We start from the raw sequence: 17,379 nt of genomic DNA on the forward strand, positions 1-17,379 counted from the left end.
CTATTAGTCATAGAAACATAGAAACATAGAAAATAGATGCAGCAGTAGGCCATTCAGCCCTTCGAGCCTGCACCGCCATTCAATATGATCATGGCTGATCATTCCCTCAGTACCTCATTCTTGCTTTCTCTCCATACCCAATGATCTCTTTAGCCGTAAGGGCCATATCTAACTCCATCTTGAATATATCCAATGAACTGGCATCAACAACTCTCTGCGGCAGGGAATTCCACAGGTTAACAACTCTGAGTGAAGAAGTTTCTCCTCACCTCAGACCTAAATGGTCTACTCCTTATCCTAAGACTATGTCCCCTGGTTCTGGACTTTCCCAACATCGGGAAATAACTTCACGGTGGGGCGGGCAATAATCAAGGGAATAATGGAGGCATGTGAAAAAGGAACGGCAGTAATCATGGGGGATTTTATCAAATCAAATTGCACGGGGTAGCCTTGAGGAAGAATTCATAGAATGCATACGGGATTGTTTCTTAGAACAGTATGTTACAGAACCTACAAGGGAGCAAGCTATCTTACATCTGGTCCTGTGCAATGAGACAGGAATAATAAACGATCTCCTAGTAAAAGATCCTCTCGGAATGAGTGATCACAGTATGGTTGAATTTGTAATACAGATTGAGGGTGAGGAAGTTGTGTCTCAAATGAGCGTACTATGCTTAAACAAAGGGGACTACAGTGGGATGAGGGCAGAGTTGGCTAAAATAGACTGGAAGCATAGACTAAACGGTGGCACAATTGAGGAACAGTGGAGGACTTTTAAGGAGCTCTTTCATAGTGCTCAACAAAAATATATTCCAGTGAAAAAGAAGGGCGGTAAGAGAAGGGATAACCAGCCGTGGATAACCAAGGAAATAAAGGAGAGTATCAAATTAAAAACCAATGCGTATAAGGTGGCCAAGGTTAGTGGGAAACTAGAAGATTGGGAAAATTTTAAACGACAGCAAAGAATGACTAAGAAAGCAATAAAGAAAGGAAAGATAGATTACGAAAGTAAACTTGCGCAAAACATAAAAACAGATAGTAAAAGCTTTTACCGATATATAAAACGGAAAAGAGTGACTAAAGTAAATGTTGGTCCTTTAGAAGATGAGAAAGGGGATTTAATAATGGGAAATGTGGAAATGGCTGAGACCTTAAACAATTATTTTGCTTCGGTCTTCACAGTGGAAGACACAAAAACCATGCCAAAAGTTGCTGGTCACGGGAATGTGGGAAGGGAGGACCTTGAGATAATCACTATCACTAGGGGGGTAGTGCTGGACAGGCTAATGGGACTCAAGGTAGACAAGTCCCCTGGTCCTGATGAAATGCATCCCAGGGTATTAAAAGAGATGGCGTAAGTTATAGCAGATGCATTCGTTATAATCTACCAAAATTCTCTGGACTCTGGGGAGGTACCAGCGGATTGGAAAACAGCTAATGTAATGCCTCTGTTTAAAAAAGGGGGCAGACAAAAGGCAGGTAACTATAGGCCAGTTAGTTTAACATCTGTAGTGGGGAAAATGCTTGAAGCTATCATTAAGGAAGAAATAGCGGGACATCTAGATAGGAATAGTGCAATCAAGCAGATGCAACATTGATTTATGAAGGGGAAATCATGTTTAACTAATTTACTGGAATTCTTTGAGAATATAACAAGCATGGTGGATAGAGGTGTATCGATGGATGTGGTGTATTTAGATTTCCAAAAGGCATTCGATAAGGTGCCACACAAAAGGTTACTGCAGAAGATAAAGGTACGCGGAGTCAGAGGAAATGTATTAGCATGGATAGAGAATTGGCTGGCTAACAGAAAGCAGAGAGTCGGGATAAATGGGTCCTTTTCGGGTTGGAAATTGGTGATTAGTGGTGTGCCACAGGGATCGGTGCTGGGACCACAACTGTTTACAATATACATAGATGACCTGGAAGAGGGGACAGAGTGTAGTGTAACAAAATTTGCAGATGACACAAAGATTAGTGGGAAAGCGGGTTGTATAGAGGACACAGAGAGGCTGCAAAGAGATTTAGATAGGTTAAGCGAATGGGCTAAGGTTTGGCAGATGGAATACAATGTCGGAAAATGTGAGGTCATCCACCTTGGGAAAAAAAACAGTAAAAGGGAATATAATTTGAATGGGGAGAAATTACAACATGTTGCGGTGCAGAAGGACCTGGGGTCCTTGTGCATGAATCCCAAAAAGTTAGTTTGCAGGTGCAGCAGGTAATCAGGAAGGCAAATGGAATGTTGGCCATCATTAAAAGAGGGATGGAGTACAAAAGCAGGGAGGTCCTGCTGCAACTTTACAGGGTATTGGTGAGGCCGCACCTGGAGTACTGCGTGCAGTTTTGGTCACCTTACTTGAGGAAGGATATACTCGCTTTGGAGGGGATACAGAGACGATTCACTGGGCTGATTCCGGAGATGAGGGGGTTACCTTATGATGATAGATTGAGTAGACTGGGTCTTTACTCGTTGGAGTTCAGAAGGATGAGGGGTGATCTTATAGAAACATTTAAAATAATGAAAGGGATAGACAAGATCGAGGCAGAGAGGTTGTTTCCACTGGTCGGGGAGACTAGAACTCGGGGGCACAGCCTCAAAATACGGGGGAGCCAATTTAAAACCGAGTTGAGAAGGAATTTCTTCTCCCAGAGAGTTGTGAATCTGTGGAATTCTCTGCCCAAGGAAGCAGTTGAGGCTAGCTCATTGAATGTATTCAAATGACAGATAGATAGATTTTTAACCAATAAGGGAATTAAGGGTTACGGGGAGCGGGCGGGTAAGTGGAACTGAGTCCACGGCCAGATCAGCCATGATCTTGCTGAATGGCGGAGCAGGCTCGAGGGGCTAGATGGCCTACTCCTGTTCCTAATTCTTATGTTCTTATGGGAACATTCTTCCCGCATCTAACCTGTTCAGCCCCGTCAGAATCTTATACATTTCTATGAGATCCCCTCTCAACCTTCTAAACTCCAATGTATAAAGGCCCAGTTGATCCAGTCTCTCCTCATATGTCAGTCCACCCATCCCTGGAATCAGTCTGGTAAACCTTCGCTGCACTCTGTCTCAGTATCCATCAGTCTCTGTGTCTCTCACAGTATCTCTCTTTCCCTCTCTCTGTCCCTTTCTCTCTCTCTCTCGAGGCCTGTGTCTCAGTATCTATCAGTCTCTGTGTCTCTCACAGTATCTCTCTGTTTCTCTGTCCCTCTCTCTGTCCCTCTCTCTCTCTCGAGGCCTGTATCTAAGTATCTATCAGTCTCTGTGTCTCTCACAGTATCTCTCTGGTTCCCTGTCCCTCTCTGTCTCTGGAGAACTGTGTCTCAGTGTCTATCAGTCTCTGTGTCTCTCACAGTATCTCTCTGGTTCCCTGTCCCTCTCTGTCTCTGGAGAACTGTGTCTCAGTATCTATCTCTGTGTCTCTCACAGTATCTCTCTGTTTCCCTGTCCCTCTCTGTCTCTGGAGAACTGTGTCTCAGTGTCCATCAGTCTCTGTGTCTCTCACAGTATCTCTCTGGTTCCCTGTCCCTTTCTGTCTCTGGAGGCCTGTGTCTCAGTATCTATCAGTCTCTGTGGGACTGAAATTGGTGGAGATTGCGCCCGCAGCCGCCGAGGTCCCGCTGGAAAGGTAGTATTTTGTGCCGATTCCTCTGGAGCGGTCCATCTGCCGTCCACATTGCGTCCGGCGGCAGATTGGTCATGGAGGTTCTGCCGGTGTGACGTCGTGCCGCCCGCCCATGCCGGATGCTGGAAATCGCCCGTTTTGGTCAGGGGACGATGGCCTCAGATCGACCTGCCGCCCGCCAGAAGGACCGCTGACAAAAAGCAGGACTGAGCTGGCCGTGAGTCGGGCGTCAGGGAGAAGGGCTCCGAGTGCTGCAGCATTATGAGTGGCACTGCTGGAAAACAGTTTTCTGGATGTTGCTTTAGATTATCGATCAAGCTCATGTTTAATTGGTATGTGATAAAAGCGGCTAAAATGTGTCTCAGCTGATGGAAACTTTTTTTTCTTCACCTTGCTGAAACACCTTCATTTAGAACCACAATGGCCAAGGCTGTAAAACGCGAAGTTGTCTCAAAATTCAAAGAAAGAATCCCCCTCTGTGTGAAGAAATCATTTTAGACTCGCTTAAGATGAACTTTGGGATTTTAAAAGATGCATGGGTTTGCAAGGGACAACCAGGGGAACATTAACCTCTGAAAAGACCAGTTTTTGGGTATTGGAGCTTTCTGGGATATTCGAGCTAAACAAATTGTCTGGGGAAACTGTGTAATCTCCAAAACTCTGCTCCCCAGGAGACATTAACATAGCAACAATTGACCGAGAGATAGCCAGCCATAGTTCTGAGTATGATACCCATCCAGTATGCATGTTAATCGCCTATCTGGCCTGCATGGAAAACCCAGGCCTCGGCAGACAACGTAAACACCAAAAATAATTTTTACAATCACAACTCGAATTCAACCGATTCACACATCCTAAACAAGTTATCATTAACGAGCCCACCAAAATCCAACAAAGAATTACCAAGCCCACCAAAACGAAGACAAAGAATCGGGTTTGATTTGGTGCGCAGATTAGAAAGGCTCTCAAGGTATAATTGAGGCCCTGTTTTACAGCCGAGGAGCACACACTTTGCTTCTAAAGCAGCTTCGTACGCTTCAGACCTGGCAGACTTCAAGATCAGCACACCAGCTTGCGTTAACCTGGTTTCTTCAGCACATCAACCAAGACAGCATCGCAAATGACCAGGACACCAAACACGCCGCGGCGGCAAGAGGCTCATGAAACAACCACCAAGATATTACCAGCAACCAAATTGGTAATATTGAGCCACCGCGAGCAACGATTTCCAAACTGAAGTCAACTTGACGAAAACCAGAAGATTCTCAAGCGGTTTCCACTCTACAATCTATCTCTGAGCTACCAACGGGTAAAACATTACCTAAAGAACTTTAAAACCTACTGCTGAAGGAAGAAAGTGGGTACTCACCCCATAAATCCAAACCGCGCCCTACCGCATCAGCGGACACCACCCAACTGAAGACTACGCAGTAAGAAATCTTCCACGACGTTCGGGGTACGGCAAGCAGAACCTGCAGAGTCCAGCGAACCCCGAAATCGCAAAGCACCGCTAATTGTCAATAAGAGGATTGGTGAGCATTATCCCCATTGCCCTAGAGTTTAACCTAGTCAGATTTAGGCATTGGGGAGGTGGGAGGTGTATATTTTCTGCAACCCCTTTTGTATGTGTAATAAAGTGTTCCTTATTTTAGAGATTGTAGGTTTTGACATTGTACTTTCTTTCCTGAATAAAATCAAAGTTTCTTGCACCAAAACCAGTTGTCTGCTGCACTTTGTCACATTCCCAAATAAATCCAAAGTCGAGAACCCAGGGAGTGGGAGCGATTCGAACCGCTCAGAAGGTCAGAGGTGAATCTGACCCCCACACCACCCCCTACAAGGCCAAATAATTATCAATAACTGAAAAGTATGAAGCATGTCACATTTTGTACAGCCGAACTCATTAATTAATTCTGTGACACAGTCCTTCTAAATGTTCTCAGGGAAGCACTAGATATAACATAGAATGTCAGAGGTACAGACTTAGAACGATCTAGTATAAGCCTGAGACAGCTGCAGACTCTCACAACATCTGTAAGGGAGGAAAAGAGTATAAAGTTACAGCTATTCGACTTTAGGGACAGCGCTATTAGAGAGGACAGTGAGGAAGGACTGTGGTCAATAGAACACAGCAAGAGACAAGCGCCCTGGTGACTCAGTGCCCTGCCGTTGAGGTTACAACGAGTAGACTGTCACTTTCGCTTTGTTAAGTTTTATTTCTTTGTACTGCAAGGAAAGTACTTAATAAAATCTGTCTGCTTAATCACAAAATACCTGTACCCAGCGTGCTTTGTTGTGGTCACGGACATAACTCTATTCTGAGAGATGTAATAAATCTGACAGATCAAATAACCCTCACAGCACATAAAGAATAATGTGATGGACCTTAACCCACACAGAAAGAGTTCAGATCTGTTGCTCCATCATCATCATAGGCAGTCCCTTGGAATTGAGGAAGACTTGCTTCCACTCTAAAAATGCTCCCTTAGGTGACTGAACAGTCCAATACAAGAACCACAGTCCCTGTCACAGGTGGGACAGATAGTCGTTGAGGAAAGGGGTGGGTGGGATTGGTTTGCCACACGCTCCTTCCGCTGCCTGCGCTTGATATCTGCATGCTCTCAGCGACGAGACTCGAGGTGCTCAGCGCCCTCCCGGATGCTCTTCCTCCACTTAGGTCGGTCTTTGGCCAGCGACTCCCAGGTGTCAGTGGGGATGTTGCACCTTATCAGGGAGGCTTTGAAGGTGTCCTTGTAACATTTCCGTTGCCCACCTTTGGCTCGTTTGCCGTGTAGGAGTTCCGAGTAGAGTGCTTGCTTTGGGAGTCTCGTGCCTGGCATGCGAACAATGTGGCCTGTCCAGTGGAGCTGATCGAATGTGGTCAGTGCTTCAATGCTGGGGATGTTGGCCTGGTCGAGGACGCTAACGTTGGTGCGTGTGTCCTCCCAGGGGATTTTCAGGATCTTGCGGAGACATCGTTAATGGTATTTCTCCAGTGATTTGAGGTGTCTACTGTACATGGTCCACGTCTCTGAGCGATATAGGAGGGCGGGTATTACTACAGCCATATGACTCTGTTGAAGGGAAGGTGTGAAGTGGCAATGAGGAGTGAAAGATGGTAACGGCTCAGTGGAGATGCCCTCCAAGAATTTTGAGAGCTTTTAATGCGGAGCATATTTAGGCGCATATTGTGACTGTGCAGAGGGTATGGGATTATGTCAGGCTGAATAAGCGAACGTTAGAAGATGTAAAGAAATGGCGCATCACTGCAACAGATCGTCCGAAGAGCATTACATGAGGTATGGAACACGAGAAAATACATTTAATTATACTGCAATGTAACTAATGACCATGTCAGCTCAGGGGTGGCACTCCGCCATGTTTGGCCTCGGAAAAAGAGGGTTGAAGTGCAAGCCGTAAGGTCTGTCCTGCAACTAGGTAAAGTGAGTGTCATTGAAATGCAGCCTTCCTGCATTGGTGACCCTTTCTTGTTGTGTTGCAATGGCCTGATGACGGGACCCATGATACAGTGCAGTCATATGTGGATGGGAAGATATTCCTGATAAAGCTGAGTACCTGAGGGACAGATGTGTGTTTTTTCACAAGGTACCACACACAATGTTAAAATCAGACACTGACCAAGAGAGGGTCAACAATGTGAGTGTATTTACAAGTGCACAATAACAAAGGTTACATAACATTATTACATTTAGGAACATTTACACCATCAGCACCCACCCCTCTATCCAGCACCACCACTTCTCTTCCCCCCGTCCCCTTGAAGCGATACCCAAGCTCCTCTTCCTCGCCCTGTCTACACTACAGCGTGCCTCTCCCCTGCCCCTCCCTGCCTCCCCTGGTTGACGAGGTTAAGCAGGAGGGCAGCGCGTTGTCTGCAGACATGTGCAGACGTTCTTGGTGAGAAGGTAGGAGACATGACCGAAGGTGCTGGGATCTCCTGCTCCTCCGGACCTGTCTACCTTGAGGGTGTGGGTTCGGGGGCTTGCACTACGCGTCCAGAAGCCATCTCTTGCCTCATCGCCTCAATGCTCTTGGTTGTGCGGTCCAACACAGCCATAATCGTACTGCTGGGTGAAGGTGGCCATGCTGCCAGCTATCCCAGTCATGGTCTGGAGCATATCGCGACCTATCTGTATGCTTGTCTGTGATAGCTGGACCATCTCCTGAACAGCAGAGGGCTGTCCTGCATCCTCAGGTGGTTGCTCCCTCCTGGTGGGTTCAGGAGCCTGGGTTGCCTTCGCGCCACAACCTCTGCTCTTGGTCGAGCTTGTTAGTGTGGTGTCCGTTCCAAACCCCAGGAACTCGGAGCCCGACGCCGATGTTCCGTGGACAGTTAGCACACATGGCAAGAGGCTGCTGCCATCCTGTTCCAGCTCCTCGAGCTCAAGGGCTTCAAAGACGGGCCCTTCTCCCTCCTCTCTCTCCTCTTCTTCGTGGCTCTGGGTGGCGGAGGCGGGAGCGGTGGAAATGGGTGATCTGGGGGTTGCTGGAGGATGGAGCCGCTGTGTTGGGCTGGGGACAACGTCAGGGTGGGAGATGTTGGGGTCTGATGGCTTCTCTGAATGCCAGAGGTCGATGGAGTGCCTTGATCCGTGCAGTCCGAGTCATCATCTGCAAGTAGAGGACGTCATTTCAGTTTGTGGGGTGGGGGGGTGGGGGGGGGGGAAGGTGGGGGTGGTGGTGTTGGTCAAGCTGAGGTGTGAGCCATGCCAGCTCACATTGAGCCAGCAAGGAGTTGCATCTCTACATGGGCACACCAATAATGGGCGACAAAGTGTGCAGTAAACCACGATTGCCTTAACATTGCATGACCTTTCACGCCATGAACGTGGTTCACACCGGAGATTAGTATAACCTTACCATGCTGTAGCACCAGATCTGCATCAACCATTGTGGTTGCACGGTGGCAGTCACCCTCCAATGCCAACGAACGCTCATCCAGCCTGCTCAATTCGACCACCTCTGCTGGGTCCCCTCCCGTCCCACGCAGGCTTGTTGCCTGGGATGCTTTTTTCTTCTGTACAAAGAAACGTTGCAGCCTTTAGCCTCTTTGCTGATGCTTCCCCCCACACACTCCCACACACCCCCACGCCCCCCCCACACACACCCCCACACACACTCCCACACACACTCCCACATCTGGCGCACAACCCTTTTGGAGTTGAACAGGAGGGGGGCAATAAATCTTTACTCACTCTTGCTGCCACCACCAAATCGTTCCAACGCTTCCGGCATCGGTTCCCATCCCGCGCAACATTGCCTATTGCGGACACGACCTCAGCGATCTCCCTGCAAATGCGTCGGTATTGTGGTGGTGGAGGCTTGCCACGACTATGCCAGGTGAGGTCTTTACACCTGCGCCCCACCTCCGTTAATAGCTCCTCCAATTCCTCTTCATTAAACCAGGTTGCTCTGGGCCTGGTCTTGATAGTCTTCATGCCAGATTTTTGCCCACTCATCCTCAATGATTCAAGAAATGGCTGCTCAAGACTTTGTGGCTCTCAATTTACAAGACTATTCCCTTTCCAACTCAGACTCTCCCCTCTACAACTCAGACTGTTCTCTCTCCAACTCAGACTGTTCTCTCTCCAACTTGGACTGTTCCCTCTCTAACTCAGCCTCTTTCCTTTCCAATCTCCAACTCACTCTTCCCTCTGCCACTCACAACTGCAACAGAGTGGCGTGCCTTTAAGCGCATGCGTAGATGTCCCATCAGCCACAAACGCGGCCGAAATGACGTCAGGTGGGTGAAAAGATTCCAACCTCCCCCCTCCAACCCCCGCCCCTCCCCGCCCACCGCCGCAAATCTCGCACTTGCGGGTTGCAGGGCCTCCGAAGTTCTCTGATTCGAGAGGCCTGCACCCGCCGCCCGCTCCCGCCCGCTCCCGCCCGCTCCCGCCGGCTCCCGCTACCTGCCGCTGCCGCCCACACAACCTCGCTGAAAATGGCACCCGCGAGACCTGGCAGCAGCGGGCACCAAAAGGGGTCGGTGCCGCCCGGAGACCGCCGATAAACAGGCGGGACTTACCAGACATCAATTTTGGAGTCTGTGTCTTTCACAGTATCTCTCTGTTTCCCTGTCTCTCTCTATCTCTATTGCTCTCTCTCTTGCTCTCTCTCTATTCCAGTAATGATAACAAATCTTCTCTTCCTCGGCAGTCCCTCGATGCTGTGTTTTTAAGAGGTCACTGAGGGACCAAGTAGTCACCTCAGCATTTCCCACTGAGAGGTTAAATGACTTCTTATTCCAGAAGGCTGCAGGTCCCAAAATTTCAAAGAACACTATCTCCCACAAAATCTCGCTGTTTTTTGACCTACATCAAGTAAGTGCAACATATTCACACTTATGTGCAGCGCCTGATTTAAGCCAATGCTGCCTGTGGTGTTCACAACACCAGTAGAACAATGGACACCCGGGGAGGGAGAGATCACATAAAGAATAATGACTCGGCGAGAGGGTTCGAGAATGAGTAATGAGATTTAGACTTAACAATGACTGCCTGAGAGGGAGCGGCATACAGAATAATGAGTGTGTGAGTGAGAATTAGATAGATAGGAAGAGTTAGACTAAACAGGGGTCACCCTTGAGTTACAGGTAAAATGTCTGTCTGAAAGAGTTTGTGATAGAATAATCAGCACCTGAGAGATGGTGAGAGAATGGGTAACTAACTGGCATTTGAGAAATGTGGGTGGTGCAGAGGGTTACAGTCCTGCACTTTCACTTCTAGGGCATGGGCTCTAATATCATCATCATCATAGGCAGTCCCTCGAAATCGAGGAAGACTTGCTTCCACTCCAAAAGTGAGTTCTCGGGTGACTGTACAGTCCAATACGGGAATTACAGTCTCTGTCACAGGTGGGACAGACAGTGGTTGAAGGAAAGGGTGGGTGGGGAGTCTGTTTTGCCCCATGCTCCTTCCGTTGCCTGTGCTTACTTTCTGCGATAAGACTCGAGGTGCTCAGCTCCCTCCCTATGCTCCTCCTCCACTTAGGGCGGTCTTTGGCCAGGGACTCCCAGGTGTCGGTGGGGATGTTGCATTTTATCAAGGAGACTTTGAGGGCGTCCTTGAAACATTTCCTCTGCCCACCTCGGGCTCGCTTACTGTGTAGAAGCTCCGAGTAGAGCGTTTGCTTAGGGAGTCTCGTGTCGGGCATGCGGACAATGTGGCCCACCCAACGGAGCTGGTCGAGTGTGGTCAGTGCTTCGATGCTGGGGATGTTGGCCTGAGCGAGGACGCTAACGTTGGTGCGTCTGTCCTCCCAGGGGATTTTTATATAGCACCTTTAACGTAGTGAAACGTCTTTGACACCCGAGCCACATAAGGAGAAATTAGCGCATGTGACCAAAAGCTTAGTCAATGAAGTAGGCTTTAAGGAGCGTCTTGAAGGAGGAAAGAGAGGTGGAGAGGCGGAGAGGTTTAGGGAGGGAGTTCCAGAGCTTGGGGCCCAGGCAACAGAAAGTATGGCCACCAATGGTTCAGCGATTGTAATCAGGGATGCTCAAGAGGGCAGAATTAGAGGAGCACAGACATCTCCAGGGGGTTGTGGGGCTGGAGATGATTCAGAGATAGGGAGGAGCGAGGCCATGGAGGGATTTGAAAACAAAGGTTAACAGAGAACAATAGAGACAGGCCTTTGAAGGAAGGTTTAGGGAACTTTATCACTGGAGTCAACACCCATCCCCCCCTCTGTGTCGCCATAATGTATTACTTGCAAGATGCAGTGAGCCAAAATTACTTCGCCAGCACTTCCCCCAATCCTGACCTCATCATTGGCAGTCCCTCGGAGTTGAGGATGGCTTGCTTCCACTCTCAGGTGATTGAAGAGTCCAATGAGGGAATTACGGTCTCTGTCACAGATAGGGCAGACGGTGGTTGAAGGAAAGGGTGGGTGGGGAGTCTGATTTGATGCACACTTGGTCTCTGCATGCTCTCGGCGATGTGACTCGAGGTGCTCAGCAGCCTCCTTGGTTGCTCTTCCTCCACTTTGGGCAGTCGTGGGCCAGGGATTCCCAGATGGCCGTGGGGATGTTGTACTTTATCAAGAAGGCTTTGAGGGTGTCCTTGAAACATTTCCTCTCCCACCTGGGGCTCACTTGCCGTGTCGAAGCTCCACGTAGAGCGCTTGTTTTGGGAGTCTCGTGTCGGGCATGCAGCCGATGTGACCCGCCCAATGGAACTGATCAAGCGTGGTCAGTGCTTCGATGCTGGGGATGTTGGCCTGAGTGAGAACACTGACGTTGGTGCGTTTATCCTGCCAATGGATTTGCAAGATCTTGCGGAGGCAGCACTGGTGGTACTTCTCCAGTGTTTGAGGTGTCTGCTGTATATAGTCCACATCTCTGAGCTGTTCAGGAGGGCGGGTGTCACTACTGCCCTGTAGACCATAAGCTTGGTGCCGGATTTAAGGTCCTGATCTTCAAACATTCTCTTGCTCAGGTGACCAAAGGCTGCACTGGCGCACTGAAGGTGGTGTTGAACCTCATCGTCAATATCTGCTCTTGTTGATTGTAGGCTCCCGAGGTATGGAAAATGGTCCACGTTGTCCAAGGCCTCGTCATGGATTTTGATAATCGGGGGCGGTGCTGTGTGGAAGGGTCAGGTTGTCTTAAGAATATTTAGCATAAGGTCCATGCTCTCGTATGCCTCGGTGAAGGTGCTAATGATGGCTTGGAGTTTGGCTTCCGCGTGTGTGCAGACGCAAGCGTTGTCTGCGTAATGTAATTCGATGCCAGAGGACAGAACGACCTTGGAGCTGGCCTGGAGGTGGCGGAGGTTGAACAGATTCCCATCTGTTCTATAATTTAGCTCCACTTCAGCGGGGAGCTTGCTAAGGGTGAGGTGGAGCATTGCAGCAAGGAAGATCGAAAAGAGTGTTGGTGCAAAGATGCAGCCCTGCTTGACCCCAGTCCGGACGAGGATTGGGTCTGTAGTGGATCGGTTGGTCAGGATCACGGCTTGCATGTCATCATGGAGCAGGCGGAGGATGGTGACAAACTTTTGAGGGCAGCTGAAACGGAGGAGGACGCTCCATAATCCCTCATGGTTGACAATGTCAAAGGCCTTTGTGAGGTCAAAGAAGGCCATATACAAAGGTTGGTGCTGTTCCCTGCATTTCTCTTGTAGTTGACGGGCGGTGAAGATCATGTCCATTGTAACCCATAGTGGACAGAATCCGCATTGTGACTCTGGGAGGAGCTCTTCAGCCACAGGGAGAAGACGGTTGAGGAGGATTCTTGCGATAACTTTCCCTGTGGCCGATATCAGTGAGATTCCTCTGTAGTTACCGCAGTTGGACTTGTCCCCTTTTTTGAAGAGGGTCATGATTACAGCATCTCTGAGATCTCCCGGCATGCTCTCCCCTTTCCAGCTAAGAGAGATGAGGTCATGTATCCATGCCAATAGTGCCTCTCCGCCATACTTTAGTGAATCAGTGGGGATTCCATCCACTCCTGATGCCTTGTTATTCTTCAGCTGACGGATGACCTAGGCAGGGCTGGGGTTGTGCTGAGATGATGGCGGGTAGCATGCTGCGGGTTGGAGTAGAAGACACTCACGTCGAAGGCAGAATCTCAGTTAAAGAGATCTTTGAAATGCTCCTTCCAATGGGCACTGACTGCCTCTCTGCCCTTGATGAGTACTTCACCGTTCTTGGCCAGCAGTGGAGTAGGGCCTTGGGTGCTTGGGCCATAGGTGGTCTTGACTGCGCTAAAGAATCCGCACACGTACATAGAAACATAGAAACATAGAAACATAGAAAATAGGTGCAGGAGTAGGCCATTCGGCCCTTCGAGCCTGCACCGCCTTTCAAAAGATCATGGCTGATTATTCCCTCAGTACCCCTTTCCTGCTTTCTCTCCATACCCCTTGATCCCCTTAGTCATAAGGGCCATAGCTAACTCCCTCTTGAATATATCCAAATGGCATCAGCAACTCTCTGCGGCAGGGAATTTCACTGGTTAACAACTCTCTGAGTGAAGAATTTTCTCCTCATCTCAGTCCTAAATGGCCTACCCCTTATCCTAAGACCACGTCCCCTGGTTCTGGACTTCCCCAACATCGGGAACATTCTTCCCGCATCTAACCTGTCCAGTCCCGTCAGAATCTTATACATTTCTATGAGATCCCCTCTCATCCTTCTAAACTCCAGTGAATGATCATGGTTGTTGGCCAACTGCTGGATCTCTTGTGCTTTCTCCACCCACTTTCGGTTTTTTAGGTCATGGGTTTTTAGGTGGACCTCGCCTTTAGCCATCTGCAGAGCTGCTTTCTTGCTCTCGTGTTGGGTTACTCCCTCACCCCTGACCACCAAGATAAACCCACATCATGAGATTGTCAGGTTCCTCTCCAGCTCACACACCATCCTGACTTTGACAAAGATAAACAATTTCTTCATCATTACTGGGTCACAAAAAAACCAAAGACATGTATTTATATAGCGCCTTTCATGACCTCAGGATGTCCCAAAGCGCTTTACAGCCAATGAAATATTTTGAAGTGTAGTCACTGCTGCAATGTCGGAAATACGGCATCCAATTTGCGCACAAATTGTATCACAAACGGCATTGTGATAAATGAGCAGATAATCTGTTTTTTAGTGATGTTGATTGAGAGATAAATGTTGGCTCAGGACACCGGGGATAATTCCCCCGCTCTTCTTCGAAATAGTGCCCTGGGGTTTTTTACGTCCACCGGAGAGAGCAGGTGTCTCATCTGAAAGGCGGAGCTTTACTCTGTATCTAACCCGTGCTGTACCTACCCTGGGAGTGTTTGATGGGATAGTATCGAGGGAGCTTTACTCTGTATCTAACCCGTGCTGTACCTACCCTGGGAGTGTTTGATGGGATAGTGTCGAGGGAGCTTTACTCTGTATCTAACCCGTGCTGTACCTACCCTGGCAGTGTGTGATGGGACAGTGTAGAGGGAGCTTTACTTTGTATCTAACCCGTGCTGTACCTGCCCTGGGAGTGTTTGATTGGACAGTATAGAGGGAGCTTTACTCTGTATCTAACCTGTGCTGTACCTGCCCTGGGAGTGTTTGATGGGACAGTGTAGAGGGAGCTTTACTCTTTATCTAACCTGTGCTGTACCTGCCCTGGGAGTGTTTGATGGGACAGTGTAGAGGGAGCTTTACTCTGTACCTAACCCATGCTGTACCTACCCTGGGAGTGTTTGATGGGATAGTGTAGAGGGAGCTTTACTCTGTATCTAACCTGTGCTGTACCTGCCCTAGGGAGTGTTTGATGGGACAGTTTAGAGGGAGCTTTACTCTGTATCTAACCCGTGCTGTACCTGCCCTGGGAGTGTTTGATGGGACAGTGTCGAGAGAGCTTTACTCTGTATCTAACCCGTGCGGTAGCGTACTGGTTATTTTACTGGTGCTACTAATCCAGAGGCCTGGACTCATTTTCTGGAGATGTGTTCAACTACTGCCCCAGCAGATGGGATTAAATAAACCTCGATTAAAAAGCCAGTATCAGTAATGGTGATCATGTAATTACCGGATTGTCGTAAAATCCCATCTGGTTCACTACTGTCCTTTAGGGAAGGAAATCTGCCGTCCTTACCCGGTTTGGGCCTATATGTGAGTCCAGACCCACAGCAATGTGGTTGACTCTGAAATGGCCCAGCAAGGCACTCAGTTTTACCGAACAACGGTGCAAGAAGGTGACTCAGCGCCAGCTTCTCACTTGGGCATCAAATGCTGACTTCGCCAACGACAGGCACATCCCATGAACAAATACATATTTATAAAAGGATGATAGAGATGGATGGATAAACTAATGGACTTAGCAAATTGTTTGAATAAAATAATCAGTTGAGATAAACTGACTGTATAAAAGTGAAAGTGTCGCCTTTAAACCCAAAACGAGTGAGCACTCACAGCCCGGAACAGTCAGTGCCCCGAACATCACCCAGTCTCAACGCCGAGAGCATGCAGAAATCAAGCGCAGGCAGCGGAAGGAGCGTGCGGCAAATCTGTCCCACCCACCCCTTCCCTCAACAACTATCTGTCCCACCTGTGACAGAGTCTGTGATTCTCGTATTGGACTGTTCAGTCACCAAAGAACTCACTTCAGGAGTGGAAGCAAGTCTTCCTCGATTCCGAGGGACTGCCTATGATGATGAACATCTACCCTTTCACAGAGACACCAGGTCCCCACCGCGCTCGGAGCGGTGAGCAGTATGTTGTCGGTATCATTTCACTATTGTATCACGATGATGTAATTTCCAATGACTAAAAGATCTGTGTTTACCGATGGCAGAAATTCTGTAACACAAATCTCGGCGGCTCGAGTGTCATTGCACATAAACTGAGGGGGTTTTTGCAGGAGCATCCAATTTCCCATTGATTAATGGCTGGAATTTCAGTATAACAAGGGATCAGAGAGAGAGAGAGAGAGATCCCGTCTCCAAGATCTGCAGAATCAGGGAAGGGGCATTGCAGAACTTGCTGGGAGTTGCAGTTACCTCCAGTTAAGTCAGAGAGAGGGGGGGAGGGAGAGAGACAGAGCATCAAATAGAGAGTCAGACACAAGATGCAGAGCGAGAATTCATCTCAGATGTTGGAACCACGCAAAGACAGGCATATTGATGGTGTTTGGCCGCCCACCTTTGATTATCGAGTGGTTTACATATAATGGACTGAAATAATCTTGCACCGATAGCTGGATGTGGGCACACAAGTGGAGAGGGGATAGGAGGGATAGAGAATAGGGGGTTCGGCTCCTGTACCCAACACCAGCCGGGAACCGACGGGCAAAGGACGGGAGGATCCCAGTTGTAGGTTCATCTTGCAGGGAGGGTCAGGGAACTGCAAAGCGGAAGGACAGGAACTCTGTTCATCTTTATATATATTTTACATTTTGAAAATAACTTAACTGAGTATTTTCATTGTATCATCTTTATAAATATCGGAATTTTATATATATATATATAATATATTCAGAGATGAAAACCGTATATATTTTATAGAAACATATATCGGCGTGCACACATCAATTTAGATTATACTTAATTTATATACAGCGGTTTACGTCATCTAACTTGTCTATATAGACATTGATTGGAACTGTAGTTGTATATATTATACAATAGTTTATATGATCTAATGTGTGTATATATATATATGCTCTGTATAATATATAGTACATGTATATGTGTATGTATAGCACCTGTCGCTATTGACCCATTTTATATATGTATATTTAAAATGATATATATTATGCACATATATACAGTGCATCTAGAGCGATGCTATATATGAAGTTAGGTGCATTATGACGAAAAGTTATATGTATATTTTTAAGAAATTCTAACTAAAAAGGTAAATTCGTCTTTTTTGAACTCTGTGCGAACTACAGCACAGAAGCACTTATTTCAATAAATACTGTCAATATGTTGAGGGCGTTGTTGGTTTACACGCTGCCCGCTATTCAACAATCCGTGTAGTCTTTAGATTAAGACAGCATCTCAAGGCAGGATTATTATTTTACGAATATAATTGTTTATTATTAGTGTGTGTGTGAGAGAGAGAGAGCTGAGGGGTGTGGGGGACATCAGAAAACACCAGAATGATTTCCAGAAAGAAAAGAGGTGGGGGAAAAGGGACAATAAAAATACGCTGATAATCAGCGAGGTGTTTGAGAATGAGCTGGCTTGGTTTTGTCTCTTCCCCACACAGAGGGAACTTCAGTCTGAGGCTGGGCGGAAAGACAACAAATCCCTCTTGCAGT

Source organism: Pristiophorus japonicus, chromosome 2 (genome assembly GCF_044704955.1).
Source record: "Pristiophorus japonicus isolate sPriJap1 chromosome 2, sPriJap1.hap1, whole genome shotgun sequence".
NCBI lineage: Eukaryota > Metazoa > Chordata > Chondrichthyes > Pristiophoridae > Pristiophorus > Pristiophorus japonicus.